This window comes from Callorhinus ursinus, unplaced genomic scaffold (genome assembly GCF_003265705.2).
Source record: "Callorhinus ursinus isolate GAN/ISIS: 27379988/994484 unplaced genomic scaffold, GSC_fseal_2.0 scaffold3, whole genome shotgun sequence".
Classification (NCBI taxonomy): domain Eukaryota; kingdom Metazoa; phylum Chordata; class Mammalia; order Carnivora; family Otariidae; genus Callorhinus; species Callorhinus ursinus.
In genome coordinates this window covers 76,684,146-76,700,412 of record NW_027397065.1, presented here as the reverse complement: position 1 = coordinate 76,700,412, position 16,267 = coordinate 76,684,146, and the positions used below count along the sequence as shown (strand labels likewise).

The following is a 16,267-nucleotide window of genomic DNA, read 5'->3' as shown; positions in this document are numbered from 1 at the left end:
TTGTATTATTTTAGCAACATAACCTAACCTAGGTCAGAAACAATGAAGAGTCTGAGATTTTATCACACTTATAAGCCAGCAAGTTGGCTTGTATATATAAATACATATTTTATATATATATATATGCACACACAGTATATATACACCACATTATATATATACACACACACATATAGTAGGTATATACACATAAACACACACACACACACACTCACTCACACACACACTGACAGACACATGAGACCTCTGAGTCAGACTCAAAGACAGTTCTATTACTCTCAGAAAAAGTAGAAGCCAGAGCAACATCTTGTGTCAGTTCCCCAAGTCCCAGTCTCCACAGGGTGAAGCAGAGAGGCTCAGATGGTACCTGCGCATGGAGTGGGGTGCAGCACAGGGGAGCAACCCCCAAGTAAGAAACTTTGATCATAGATAGGGCCACTGGTGACCTGTCCACACTCCTCTTCTCAGAGAGAGACAGAGGCAGAGTACTTATTTCTTTACCCTGGAATGTAAGACATTTTCTCCAAGGAGGGCATAGATATGTTTTTATCTTTATTACCCTAGAACAGCTCCAAACAGGGAGATACTTCTAAACTTTACTATCATGGAACATCTCAATATACAAACCTTCCTAAATTGCCTGCACACACCTGTGCTCAGAGAACTGGCCTTTTCAGGAATGCAGGGGATCCAGGGAGAACTTTCCCCAACATCCCCACTAAAATAGCTAATTTCACAAATCATTATGTTGTGTAAATGCCTCTATTTGGCACCGTTGTCAAACCCTAACTGCCGCTATTGATGCAATTACTAATGCTTAGAATATAAAAAGTCCGGTAAGGCATTAATTTGACAATAATCTGAGTAAGTTAGTTATAGGGACTCTGAAACACAATCCTAAAATAAGAGTAAGAACATAGAATTTTAGAAAGATAGAAATAGTATAGAGGCCAATAGGGGAATAGCTAAATTATGGCAATACATTTCATAGAATACTATACAGATATTAAAAATAGGCTGGTTTGTAAGTGTTACAGCATTGGAAACCTCTTTAAAATGCATTAGGTGAAAAGTCTGTCACATAGCAATTCATATAGAATGACTCCAGCTGTATTGTATAGTAATTTGTATATGTATACATATATATATATAGAGAGAGAGAGAGAGAGATACTCTCTCTATATATATATGTGTATAGATACATATATATGCATGCATGTAAATAAAATAATCCACTACGATTTTTGAAATGTTTTGGAAATGGAAAAGTTTTGCTTGTCCTAATGAATGGGAGTAATCATGGGCATTTAGTGGGTCGGTTTATTCAATGGCTAGTGGTGGCTGAGCAATCCCTCACATAAAGGAATGTTCCAAGTGCACAATTATCTGAATGTCCTTTTGTACATTCATGTAGGTGAGCAACCTCCTTATTAGCATCTAATCCTGAAATCTGATTCTTTACAATTTATAAACACAATGTGTTTCATGTGAACATATGGTTTTCAAATAGACCATATATCTATTTTAGGAATAAAATTGCCTGATAAATCAAGACTATACTTTGTTTATTCAAACTTCACCCAAATTTCTTATCCATCTAAATTGCTATACTCATGTTGGTTCTATGCGGTATAGGTTTGTCTCATTATGGCTCCTGCCTTTCTGTGCCTGAAGTTTTATATATTAAAATAGGTATTACTATATAGTATGTTTTAGCTTCTTATTTTCCAATGGCAGGATTAAATTTTTATTAATTAATTGTGAACCTGATTATTTTCTCTATATTGAATTTTGACATGTTAAAAGGAGCATTGATTTTATTTTTTTTATTTTTATTTTTGATGGCATCGCTTTTTAATTGAAGGACAAAAGTTGGTCACATTAAAAATATGGAATGCTTCATGAATTTGTGTGTCATCCTTGCGCAGGGGCCATGCTAATCTTCTCTGTATCGTTCCAATTTTAGTATATGTGCTGCCGAAGCGAGCACGATTTTTTTTTTTTTTTTATTAAATAGGTACAATCAGTCTGGTAAATTTGAGCTCCAGTTTTTTATATAATTCTCTATTAGTTAAGTGTCTCCTGCTCTCTCTCTCTCTCTCTCTCTCTCTCTCTCCTTTTCTCTGTCTCTCTCTCTGACTGTCATATATAAGGGCTGAATCTGAGTCTTCATATTTTTTTTTAAAGATTTTACTTACTTATTCATGAGAGACAGAGAGAGAGAGAGAGAGAGAGGCAGAGGGAGAAGCAGGCCCGCAAGGAGCAGGGAGCCTGATGTGGAACTCGATCCCAAGACCCTGGGATCATGACCTGAGACGAAGGCAGACGCTTAACCATCTGAGCCACCCAGGCGCCCTGAGTCTTCATATTGACACTTACTAGATAACCTCAGAAAATTTGCTTTTCTTTTATTTTATTCAATATCAGTTTTATTACTTTAAAAATATGAAATAATTCCACATTTATAGGGTCTCTAAATTAAATTAGATTTATGCACAGTACAAAGTACAAAATCTTACAGTACAAAGTACAAAATCTTACAGTAAATACAAAATGCATCTATATGTACACGCACACATACATAAAGAAATCAATTCATAATATTTTAATATCCAGGCCTGGTTGTCCGAAAGGTCCACTGCATCATGAGAAAATATCTCGTTACACATTGAAACTCCAAATAGCCTTTTGTGTGTAACTGCATTTACATGAACTTGCAACAGAAAGAAGATCCTGGCCCACCCTTGCTCATTGCTTTCCCATGTGTTCCATGCGCTGATTATTCATAGACTTAGAGAATGAATGTGATGGTTTCTAGAATGATCCTGAAATATACAGTATTTGAGCAAAAATACTAGAATATTTCCAAACGTTAAGGCCTGGGATAATGCTTCCCTATTGATTGAAAAGTCAGAGATGCTGGGACGTCCTTGATAAGGGCTGCTCTCCTTAAGTAGCAGTCTAGGTGCAGCCCAGTAGTGCTCAACAAGAGTCATTGAAAGCACAGACTGCAGATCGAAAAGCAATTAGCATGCTGGATTGTGATAATTACCCACAGTATGGGAAGCTTCTCCCAGCTAGAGCTTCCACTGTGCCTAATAATAGGATTCCTTAAATGGTGATATATTTTCATAGACACACCAACGTTCTCATTTCAACCTTGTCACTTATATGGGATAGGGAAATAAACATCCTTCACACATTTTTTTTTTCCTTCCCAAAGTATAGCACACTGCTGTTCTGATAACTTGTAATGTCACCTGAATGTTACCTTGAATCATGATTTAATCAGCCTGGGCTAAGCAACATCTCATTTATTTCTGCTGTTTCTTTGTTTTGCAATGCCATGATTGCGAGAACAAAATTTAGATGGAGCTCTGATTAAAACTGAATGCAGAAGTAGATGGAACAGTTGTGTTTCTAGCATAATTTTCTCCTTATTACAAAAGGTCAAGTGTCTCAAATTTCTATTTACACAGGTAAAAACAATTGTGGGACATAGCAGAAGCCACATGACAATTTATTTCACTCAACAATAATCAATTCTTTGTGAATAAGCAATCCTTAACATTTTGGTCTACTTATGTTTTTATCATTAATTGGAAATTATGTATGAAAACAAATATATGATGATGTGTTGTTTTAATACTTAGGTGTATTTCATGAATATTTTGAAAATATTTTATGATTCTTTTCTCTATTAAAGATAGCATCATAGAGCTAGATTGAGAATATTTTAAAATATTTTATTTATTGAAGAGAGAGAGAGAGAGATACCGAGAAAGAGCATGAGCAGTCGGGAGAGGGAGAAGCAGACTCCCCCACTGAGCAGGGAGCCCGATGCTGGGCTCAATCCCAGGACCCTGGGATCATAACCTGAGCCAAAGGCAGATGCTTAACTGACTGAGCCACCCAGGTGCACCTAGATTGAGAACTTTTATTATAAAAAACAATGAAGACTGAAGAACTACTCTAGGAGAATTTTAGGCTCCTAAAATACCTTATAGTTCAATTTTCTTCTGTGTTTATTATTATTTTTTCTTCTACTTTGGTTCAGATCCCTGTGGACATTTACAACGGCATTTCCTAGCTAAATTTTAACCTGATTGATAGCTCGTATTGGGGCAATTACCCACATATTTTATTCTTTGTTGATTCAAATTTTGGTTGCCAAAAAGAAAGGATCATTTAGATATGTCAAGAAAACTTTTGTGGAAGAAAATTTAAACTGATGTTTCCGTGTTGAGTAAACCAATTATATATAGAAGAGTAAAAAATTTCATTTGGCTATTCTTTATTTCCCTCAGGGAATTTTGTTTTGTTTTATTTTAATTAAAATATAATTTACATACAATACTAGTTTCAGTCTAATACAGTGATTCAACAATTTTTCAGTGCTCATCACAATAAGTGTATTTTTCATCACCTTCATATGTTTCACCCATCCCCCTGGTAACTATCAGTTTGTCCTCTATAGTTAAGAGCTTGTTTTTGTCTTTATCTTTTTTTTAAATTTGTTTCCCTTTTTCTTCTTTCTTCACTCATTTTGTTTCTTAAATTCCACATATGAGTGAAATCATATGGTATTTGTCTTTCTCTGACTGACTTATTTCAGTTAGCATTACATTCTCTACATCCACCCATGTTGTTATAAATGGCAAGATTTCATGGTCATTTAGCAATTCTTTTAATTCAAAATTGGAACTTTGGTTTATTTGGTTTTTTTTGTTTATTTGTTCATTTTAAATAAGCATTCCTACCTAAATAGGAATAGATTTTCGGTTCATTTACAAATGCATTCTATTATAATAGGATTCCTCAACATGTTTATTAGTTATACAGTATGTTTTTTCAAACATTTTATTAAAAGTTGCTTATTTCTAATAATAACAGAATAATGCTAATATGCCTACTGCATTTTAGGTGGTGCATACAGTATACAAATTACTTCTTTTTATCTTTTTTGACCCAGAGAGTATTGTTATCCCCAATCACAGATTAAGATACTGGCATAGAGAGGTCAGGTAGCTTTTCCTTGGTCACAGATTGCTAAGGGGCCATCAGGATTAGAACCTGGGAAGACAATGTGCTCTTCTTACTCACTATACCAGACTGATCTAGAGCATGGTCCATTCACTCTAGCATATTGGCCATTTGATCATGACAAAGACTCTCTCCCTGACTGGATTCTAGTCAGGCTCCTCTGAGCTCTTTTTCGGCTGGGTTCTATTTTTGGGAATATCCTCAAGAGCCCAGTTTTAGCAAGAATCCTGCTAAGTCAGTTTAGACAGAATCACCCCCCCCCCGATATCTATTCACCCTCAAAATCTATACCAAATTCCTCAACCCCCATCATCCACAGTTGATATCTAATCATGCCGGCCTGCCTTCAACAAGAATCCTGTTAGGTAGATTTAACCAGAATCCCTCTTTATCCCTGATGTTTCCTCTCAGGAATTTTCTATCCACCAAACACCCCACCCTGGTTGTTGGCTGTAAATTTTCACTTTTCCTTGTTGTATTTGGAGTTAAGCCCTATTTCTCTCCCCTACTGAAAAACTGCATGCAGTAGTTTCTATACCTCTCATGATAGTCCTGAATACAGTTTTAACAAATATTATGAAAAAATCCCCAGGTTGAGTGTCACTGAAAGGAAAGGAATACCAAAAGATAGTGAATGTTCATTTTCTCCAGACAATGTGGGTCCAAAGGGTGTCAAAGGTGTCACTTTTTCATACTTGGAAATAATTATTTTGACATCTTCAATTGTGTGGGCACATTGGCATCAGCACGTTCTGGCTCTCTCTTTGCTGATAATAGAAGAGGAAAAGGATCATGGATTTCCCAAGGTCACATACATAAAACATTAGGAAGTGGAAGAAGGAAGAACACATAAATCAAAAAAGGAAGAAAGAAAGATGTATATTTCATGATAAATCTATAGCTCTTTAGGGAGTATACATAGGCTGCCTAAAAATGTGTTATTTGTATGTTTCATCACTCCTCCTTACACTAATAGCTCCTCGAAGGTCTGTTAAATTAACTTTAGAGGTATCTGAGCACACATATCTAGCAAAATGTTTTTCCACAGGAAATACTTAATGGATACATGTTGAATCATATGAATATAAATGCTATATATAAAATAATGGCTAACAGCACAAGCTCTGGAGACAGACTCATTGGCATTAAATATCAGCTTCACGCTACTTAGAAGCTCTTCAAACTGGGGTGAGGTGATTCATGTAAGCCATAGTCTTCTGGTCTCTAAACATGGGACCATAATAGTAAAGATTAACTGAATTAATGTGTATTCTGCTTTGCACAGATAATTGCACATGGTAAGCTGCTAATAAGGTTACTTACTGTTAAGTAGAGTTTTAAAATAACTTGTACACATAGTAAGTGCATAGCATAAAAATCATCAAATATCATTAATGAAATGGAAGTACTACTCTTTAAATATGTAATATGTTCTATTCTTCTGCAATTTTATGTATCTGATCATCTCCCAGCTGACTGGAGGGTAGTAGATAAGGACTGGTGTAGTAGAAATAAAAAGAAAAGCAAAATGTCATTTCTCATTTTTGCCAAGATTTAGAATACAATATTTTTTCAGAAAGTAAATATATATTTTTAGACTCTGTTAATTCCTGTTTTGTATATCAAGAGCCAAGCTTAATGGCCTAGATCATAGTGTTATATTTTTTGTTCTAAAGGTAGTGGGCCACCCACTCCATCCAGGCTGAACGATTTTTGGAAGAAAATGGTGGGCAGACGTAGGGGAGATCAGAAAACCAAGTATTGCTCAGTGTGAAGAGATAATAGATGCATACAGGCGGAAAAGGGATTATTTGTGTCAGTTTCTGTTTGGGATCAGTGGAGAAGACAACCTTGTAGAGTTTTCAGCAACAACCTGGGGCAGGAGAAGGGAGTTGGGGTTTGCACTTCTTGGCCACTCTCAGCACATGTGTGTAAAAGGAATCCAGCTCCCCTTTCTTGCCCTGTGGGGAGATGTGGGGGTAGCTGAGGCTGGAGGGCAAGCTACCAAAGACCTTACAAAGGTGAGAGAAGGGGAGGCAGTACCTATGATTCTTCAGGTGAAACGTGTAGGATGGGCAAACCACATGGAGAGAGGTAGATCATCACCAATGGGCAGCAGGTAGAGATAAATGAACAGGGGGACAATTGGACCTTTGACAAACCAAATAAGAACAAATTTTGTGTTATAGCAGCTTACACATTAGCAGCAGACCTCAATAAAATTCCAGGGATTGGGTCTTACCAAATCACCAAATGGACATCAGCCACACCACATCAAACAACTAGATGTGTCCATTTTGTCCTGTAATGCATTTATCCCCACATTAGGTAGAGGCTTAAATTTGGGACTTATAATAATATAGCCAATGATCAATATCTAAGCACCTGCTTTTCTGAAAAGAGGTTAATATATTTATATAATATTTAATACTACACAACTCTGTGTTTTGTATTTCTGTATTTAGCTAAGCCCCCTTCTGAGTAACACTTTTTTCAGATGTGAGAATATTTGTAATCAGGTTAATGTCAATTCTGTTGGCCTAGGAGCTCTCTGATCTTGAGGTGGTTGCTTAGCTATTCTCAGATCCATTATGGGTCCATCTAAAAGTGTCACTGTCAGGGGGCAATCTTTCCACCCATAATTTCAAGTCAGCTTTTCAAAGTTTAGATTTACTTCCAAGTTATTTATAAAAGATACTACAAAATAACCATTTTTTCTGATTTTTCATATACTTAAACTTTTAAATAATTATTTTAAAGATTTTTTTAAAGAATTCAAAAAATTAAGGAAGTTTTTCAGATAATTTTTTAAGAATTTTAAAATAATTGCAAGTTTTGACATTAATGAACTAGTGACTGCAAAACTTGTCAACATTTGTCACAAAGGGATACACACATTGGATAAAATGTAGGATTGATGGGACTACATTGTATTGTTCTTGTTTGGATAATTTTATTTATTTATTTATTTATTTTTAAGATTTTATTTATTTATTTATTTGAGAGAGAGAGAGAGAGCACATGAGATGGGGGGAGGGCCAGAGGGAGAGGCAGGCTCCCTGCCAAGCAGGGAGCCCGATGCGGGACTCGATCCAGGGACTCCAGGATCATGACCTGAGCCGAAGGCAGTCGCTTAACCAACTGAGCCACCCAGGTGCCCAGTTTTTTTTTTTTAATCAGCAAATAGTAAAACAATGGTCTTAGGTTATGAGGTCACAGAGTTGACTTTTGTTTGGCTCATAGAATTGCTGCATTGTAAAAAGGAAAAGAGAATTATTTGTCAACATTTAAAATAAGATTTAACCAAGAAGTCAGGTGTTGTATTGCTTAAACTCAGAGTTTGAATTAGTTACTCTATGGTAAAACATTTGCAGTTGAGTAACATTCAAAGGAAAAATAAATATTTTTTTCTGTAGTTATTCAGTGTTAAAAGTGCCAAAGTAAGAATGACACAGGTAGCCATGAACTTTAAGGGAAAAATAAAAGAATGCACTTGTTAATTTAAAGAATAGTCCTACATAGGGGTGCCTGGCTGGCTCAGTCAGTAGAGTATATGACTCCTGATCTCAAGGTCCTAAGTTCAAAGCCCCACATTGCATGTGAGCTTACTTAAAAAATAAAACAAAACAGGGCGCCTGGGTGGCTCAGTTGGTTAAGCGACTGCCTTCGGCTCGGGTCATGATCCTGGAGTCCCGGGATCGAGTCCCACATCGGGCTCCCTGCTCAGCAGGGAGTCTGCTTCTCCCTCTGACCCTCCCCCCTCTTGTGCTCTCTATCTCTCATTCTCTCTCTCTCAAATAAATAAATAAAAAATCTTTAAAAAAAAATAAATAAAACAAAACAAAACCCAAGAAACTATTCTGATGTGCTGACAGCAACTTATTAAAATAAGACATTGTGATGTCATTGCCAGCCCTTTTCCTTCATTTATGCTGCCTAATTGGCCTCTGCAAGGCATCTCAATGTGTGATTCTTGCCATAAATCAAGTTTAGCTTGCATAAACCCATATATGACTGACTGGCTTATATCTTGGTGGTGCTAACTGTTTTTCAAGATCTACCCAGTAAGTCCAACCTGGGGAGTACCACCCTGACAGGGATGTGTCATGGTGGTGGTTAGCCATCGCCATCAATAGTCACTTTGGAGTACAGGAGTTTAGCGATGCCATTACCAACACAAATGTCAGAGTAGCTGACTCTAAAATGATGAGTGTATTTTATTAAATGTGCTATCTTATGAACATACATGTCCTTGAAATCTGTAGCTACCAGAGGTCCTTTACATTTTAAATAACTGAGCAATGTTTGGCTACTTGAAACTCTATAGCCAAAATTACAAAGAAAGCCATATTTTCCACATAGCTTAGATATTATCTTCTGCACCAAATAAATGAATGATACATAGTTAGGCCTTGGTCATAGAAATGACATATATGACTGAATTTTTGAAGCATACCTAGATATTCCATTAATGTTAAGGGAAATCCATTAATTCCTCACATATTTATTTTGAAATCTATGACATTCTTTAGGTGAAAGAGCACTTCCATTGAAAAATAGATCCAAATGAGAATTTAAAAAATATACAACCATTCCTGAATTTTGCTTCGGGAAATGTGTGCCATTTTGACAATTCTATTTGGAGAACTATAGAATAAAATGTATTGTCAAAAAATAATTGAGTTTAATTTATCAAGCTGCATTTTCCAAAAACATTACACAAATGAATAATTTAATCTGCTGTGTTTATAAATTAATCCCTTGTCAGGGAAACTGTTTAGTCTGGGAAATGTGCATTGAAGGTGATTTTTCCTTTTCACATAAAATTAAATCTCCCTTTGTCCCTTTCATATAAAATTTCCAGACAGTTAAACACATGATCTTACCTCACTCGCTTAATCATCCATGTTGTTCTTAATCTTTGGGACAAAGAGGCTGTTTAACCCAATTATAAATGTATTATTTGACAGACAATTGAAAATATACATCAGGTTGTATTATCATACATACAGATACCTTTTCTGTGGTATTCCTCTGACATGAATTAAAGTAGAGTTTTCTTCTACTCTAATTTTTAATTCTGGAAAAGTCATTATTAATTGGAATCTGATTAATAGATTATAGACAAAATGTAATCTGATTCTTAAAATGTATCTCAATGTTTTTATTCTGTTATAAACAAAAACTAAAACATTGTAATGGATATTAGAAGTTATTTTCTTCAACCACTATATTTTTTGATATAAAAAAGAAGCCATAGAGAGATTGAGAGATATAATAAGGATGTTAATATAATAATAATGGAATCGGAACTAAAAACTTTCAACTTCAGTTGGCACAAAAAATTTGCAGTAGAGAGGCCATGAACATGTGCTATCAATAAATAATTTCACCGGGCGCCTGGGTGGCTCAGTTGTTAAGCGTCTGCCTTCGGCTCAGGTCATGATTCCAGGGTCCTGGGATTGAGTCCCACATCAGGCTCCTTCTCCGCGGGAAGCCTGCTTCTCCCTCTCCCACTCCCCCTGCTTGTGTTCCTGCTCTCGCTATGTCTCTCTCTGTCAAATAAATAAATAAAATCTTTAATAAATAAATAAATAAATAAATAAATAAATAAATAAATAAATAATTTCACCACTAAAAATGTCCCTTATGTTGACTTGAGAGTTAGTCTCATGATTTGATATAATGTATTCCCTGGCTCTTTTCCTGAAATCCAGTGTAAAGTTTGTACTCTGACTAGCATTTTCCGTTTTCCCACAGTCCCTGGTGATCACTATTCTACTTTCCTGTTTGTATGAGATTGGCATTTTGAGACTCCACATATAAGTGATAGCATACGATATTTGTCTTTCTCTGACTTATTTCTTTTAGCATAATGCCCTCAAAGTCCATAAGGCCCTCCATATTGTCACAAATGATGAGTTCCTCTCTCTCGCATGGCTGAATAATGCTCACTGTGCCCACGTGTACACACACATACACACACACACACACACGAACACACACACATCTTACACAATGTCTTTATCATTCATCCATTGAAGGACGATTAACATATCTCCTTATCTTGATATTGTGAATAATGCCGCAATGAACATGGGGCTGCAGTTACCTCTTCAAAATCCTGATTTTATTTCTTTTGTATATATACATAGAAACGAGATTGCTGAGGGGCACCTGGGTGGCTCAGTCAGTTAAGCGTCTGCCTTCGGCTCAGGTCATGGTCCCAGGGTCCTGGGATCAAGCCCTGCGTTGGGCTCCCTGCTCAGCGGGGAGCCTGCTTCTCCCTCTCTCACTGCCTGCCGCTCTGCCTACTTGAGTTCTCTCTCTCTGTCAAATAAATAAATAAATAAATAAATAAATAAATAAATAAATAACTAACATTGCTGAGCATATGTAGAACAATTATTTTTGAATTATTTGTCAGGTAATTCCTGGATCTCCAAATTTTGGAGGCCAGTTACTGGAAGTTTATTGTACTCCTTTCGTGGAGTCATGTTTCCCTGATTCTTCATATTCCTTGTAGCTAAGCATGGGTATCTGTACATTTAAAGAAGCAGACACCTCTTCTGGACCTTTTGTACTGCCTTAATATGGGAAGACTTTCATCTGCATGTGGGGACATGGTGGACAGTGCTATTACCCTGGGTCTATAGTTGCAGGACACTGAATGCATGAGCATATGCGGGACCAGGCCCAGGGTGGCATCATGTCTCTCCAGCTTAGGCTGCTGGATCCCATAGGATCAGCAACTGTGTGGTCCTTGAGCACTGTGGAAAATCCCCAGTGGCTCCAAGAGGTTTTGGGGTTCTCGGGAGCATCTTAATGTCCAGCAGCTAGGAATCAGGGCAGGCAACGGTGATGGCCAGAGCCAGTCATGTGCACACATGTGACTGGGGGAGCAACTGCAAGTGCCTGAGTAGTGGCGGATGCTAGCTGAAGACACACACATACTGGTGAGGGCCAGGGCAGGCAGCAATGCCAGGTCCATCTCTTAGCATACTTGTAGCTGTGGGTGCCCTGGTTGTCCTTGTATAATACTATGCCTGTTGAGTCTTGCCATGGTTTCATGACAGTGAAGACATGTGATGGATCAGACTAGGATCACATCGGTGCACAGCTAGAGGGGCTAGCCCCAGGTGCACATGGTGGTGAAGGTTGGCCATGGAGGTTATACTGGCATCTTTCACTCTCTCACCTGCCGAGGCCTGGGCTGACTGCTGGTTGAGTTCCCCAGGCTCTGACCTGGGCAGAGGTAAGACGCAAGCAGTTGGCTCAAGCAAATGCAAATACCTGGAGCAAAAACTGATGACCTTGGCAAGGATTCACAGCAACTGTTGATTCCTTCTTCATTGGTGAAAACCTGCTGAGTTTGTCTGTAGAGCAGGACACTTTGGACCACAATGGCTTGTGCTGTGAGGGTGCTATTGATGGCTCTGCTTTTCTTCCTCGTTCCTAGACATCTGTTTTGCCAGTCTGGGTGGAGTAAAATGGAAGTGGGAACTTTGTGGGGTGTTCCCAAAGTCTTGGGAAACTGGGCACTCACCCAGTGGTATTTCCTTTCCAACTGAGGGTAACTCTTCTAGCTAGGGGGTTCCCTCTTGAGACATGGGACAATGTAAGCAAACTGAAGCTCTCCCCTCCCTGCACATCTTTTTGTGCAGTTATCCTTGGGTTATTTTGTTCTACTGTGTCGCTGAAGTTTCTTAAGTGGACACCACACTCTCTCAGAGCTGTTTATATTTGTGGATAATTTTGGAATTGGTGATCTTTGTGGGAGATAGAGTGAGAGGTCTCCTGGACCACCATCTTGATGAAGTCTTAGGTGGGAACTTCCCATGATGAAATCTGCTTCTGGGTCCTCTTCTTAGTATTTCTGATATAAATCTTATGGCATTTCTGAGAAATACTTAGATATTTCTGATAGATTCTTTCATATATCTGGTTAGTTACCACATACCTTCCATCAGTATTTCCACTTTACCTACCTCAGTTTCCTTCAGTGAACACCTTTACATGCTCCAGGTACACTATCTTCACTGCAAATTCAGTTGTACCCATTTTCCTCTGCTAGGTATTATCACATTTTTTTTTGCAAGTAACTAGAGCCCTTGAGATGCCAAGATATTGCAGTATTGTTTGAAAAATGCTGTTTTCTCTCTTAAATTATTATTGTTCAAATTACATCTTTTCTAGAAAGCTAACAAAGTAACACTGTAAAAAAAGAAAATTTAATTAAAAATTTAAAAGAAAACTCATTATATTTTTACCACTAATTCTCCCCCTCCCCCCCTTCTACTCTGATAAAATGCAGCCTCCTCACAACTGAAATATAATAAAGTAATAGTTGCTTTTGCCATCAGAGTAGGCATGTGGAAATTCAAGGTTGTTTATGGAAGTAAGGAGACAATTAAGAATTACTATTAGTGGGAGAACCAGGTATTAATTTTTCCTTATTGAACTTAGAAGAGTTATAGTATATACATACACATAAACAAATAGTTGAGGTTTGAAATAAAAGTGCAATATAGTAAGTTTATTATCAACTACAGTCCAAAATGCTAAAGGAGAAAACTCAAAAAAAAATTGGTAAATCTTCAGTTTACCTTACTTATAGGATCATGTAAAAATTTTGAGAAAATGACCATCTTGAGTTTGATTACAAGTTGAAATTTGCAGGTTTGGAAAATGAGCTTTCATGTTTGTTTTACTGGCAATTAGTGTCAAGCTTGGATACAGATGGTGTGTTGTTAATCTGTGAAAGCTGGGGCTGTCTTTCAAGTATTAAAACAAATCAACAATGTTGATTGGTCTGTAATTGAATATCCACAATTTCATTTTGCTCTAAATGTATATACTATCGCTAATGCTTATTGACAAATTTGTTATCAACCCATGACTTTGAACTTCTGCAGCTATTTGAAGGACAGAACACCATCTGACAGTCTTGCAAATGATTGATGGTGACTTTATTTGAATGAATGCAGTATTCTAGCATAAAATAAATTGCTTATAGTGTTTCAATGCCCTTAAGTATTAAAGACAGATTATTTTCATTATAAACTCAGTTAATAAGTAAGTCCTATAGTGCTGCCTGATGCCTAATTCCTCCAGCCCATAAGTTTTTATGTAAGCCTTACAATTATTCGATTTTTAAAAATTTTATTCCACTTAAACACTATTTTCATTGCTATTTTCTAGAATAAAAAATTAAGACTTTATTTTTTCTTACAACTACTAAATATATGTGAAGAAAACAAGCATATAAATGATTGAGAAGCCTCAGGGACTAAATAAATAATGCAATCCAAGTTAATATTTCAGTTTCCTCCTATCATAAAAGTAACTAATAATTAATATAAAACTTTATAGGTCATTCAAATAGTTGGTGAGATGTTTAGTGGTGTATTGTTTATAATAGAGGCCTATAACAATAAACTAGTTTTATTATTTGTCTAAAATCTATTCTACTATGCCTCTAAATAAATTAGGTAAAACTCGGCTCTACCAGTAACTTGGATAACATGAAATCTGAAATTGTTGCTTAATAATAAGTCACTTAACTAACAAATAAACCTAATTCTAGCTAATACTTAAAAATCAACATATCAGTGGTGAATTTCAACATAAACTTTATGTATGAAATAATGATATATTTTATAATACAAGAGTTTTTGACAGGAGCTGGACATTGATTCTCCCATTTCCAAAGATTTTCATATCATCTCTGCCCATGAAATAAGTTAATGAGGAGAGGAGGAGCAAGATGGTGGAGGAGTAGGAGACCTGGATTTCGTCTGGTCTCAGGAATTCAGCTGAATAGGGATCAAACCATTCTGAACACCTACGAACTCAACAGGAGATCGAAGAGGAGAGTAGCAGCAACTCTCTGAACAGAGAAGCGACCACTTACTGGAAGGTAGGACATGTGGAGAAGTGAATCCGAGGCGATATTCGGGAGGATAGACGGCTGGGGAGGGGGCCTCCGTAGGCCGCTTCTGGCAAGTGATAGAGCCATGGAGCACAAAATAGGAACTTTTAGAAGTCGGCTCTGCTGAGGGACGTCACTCCAGTGGTTAAGCAGGGGGTGGAACCCTCGCGGGACAGTGTGGTCTCAGGACCCTTGGGGTCACAGAAATACTGGGGGTGCCTGAGTGCAGCAGCGCTCCCAGGTATCAGAGCAGGGAAGGCAGGTGCAGAGACAGAGCCGAGGCGCGGGCTCTCAGCTTGGAGTTGCCATAAACTGTGATCCATGGCACAGTGGGGCCAATGCTTCTCCAGCAGGGACTCAACAAACGGCAGATCCGGGGAGACTCCCCTTCCTCCCCCCAGGAGGAGCAGTGCGGAAGTGCACCGCAGGGATATGCTGGGTTTGGAGACTCCAGATGGGGTCGTGTGCCAGAGATAGAAACCCTCGGTCACTGGTGGGGTGAGTATGGAGTGCGGCCGGAGACCGGAGAGATGGGAGTAATTGACTGCTTTGCTCTGGGGGCTCACTGAGGAGCGGGGCCCTGAGTTCTCAGCACCTCTGGGGTGGAGATTATAAGGCCACCATTTGCTTTCCCGTCCTCCAAAGCTGTACGGAAAGCTTGCAGGGATCAATAGCTCCCAAGAGCAAACCCGAGCAGATTACTTAGCCAGGTCCCCTGGCAAGGGCAGGGCAATTTCGCCTCCTGCAGAGACATTTGGGAACCACGGCAAAAGGCCCCTCCCCCAGGACATCAGCAAGAACAGCCAGCTAAGACCAAGGTTACCGGTAAATGAAAATGGCAGAATTCCAGCGCTAGGGGTATACCGTACATAGAATTCATGGCTTCCCCCCCCGATTCTTTAGTCTTACAAATTTATTTTTTTTTATTTCCTTTATCTTTTTCTTTGAATTTTTCTTTTGCCCTTTTTCAACCAACATCTTATCAATCCCTTTTTAAAAAAATCTTTTTTATTTTTCGTTCTTAGATTCATATTCTATCCCTTCATAGTAGTTACCCTTGTTTTTGGTGTGTGTGTGTGTGTGTGTGTGTGTGTGTGTGTGTGTGTGTGTGTATAAATTTTGGGATACAGTTTCTTCTAACAGACCAAAATATACCCTAAATCTCTAGTGTATGGCTTTGTTCTAGTCTCCTGCCTGATCACATTCTCTCCCTTTTTTTTTTTTTAATTCCTCTTCTTTCTTTTTCCAACCAATTTATCTTATCAATTCCTTTTATAAAATCTTTTATAATTT

General features: G+C 37.7%; 1 non-coding gene across 1 annotated transcript; it reads right to left on the bottom strand.

Annotated features, from left to right (window-relative positions):
- Positions 1–1,883: 1,883 nt before the first annotated feature.
- Positions 1,884–1,990, bottom strand: LOC112820557 (U6 spliceosomal RNA). Its single transcript, XR_003207190.1, has one exon. It is a non-coding gene; the product is annotated as a U6 spliceosomal RNA (small nuclear RNA).
- Positions 1,991–16,267: the final 14,277 nt, after the last annotated feature.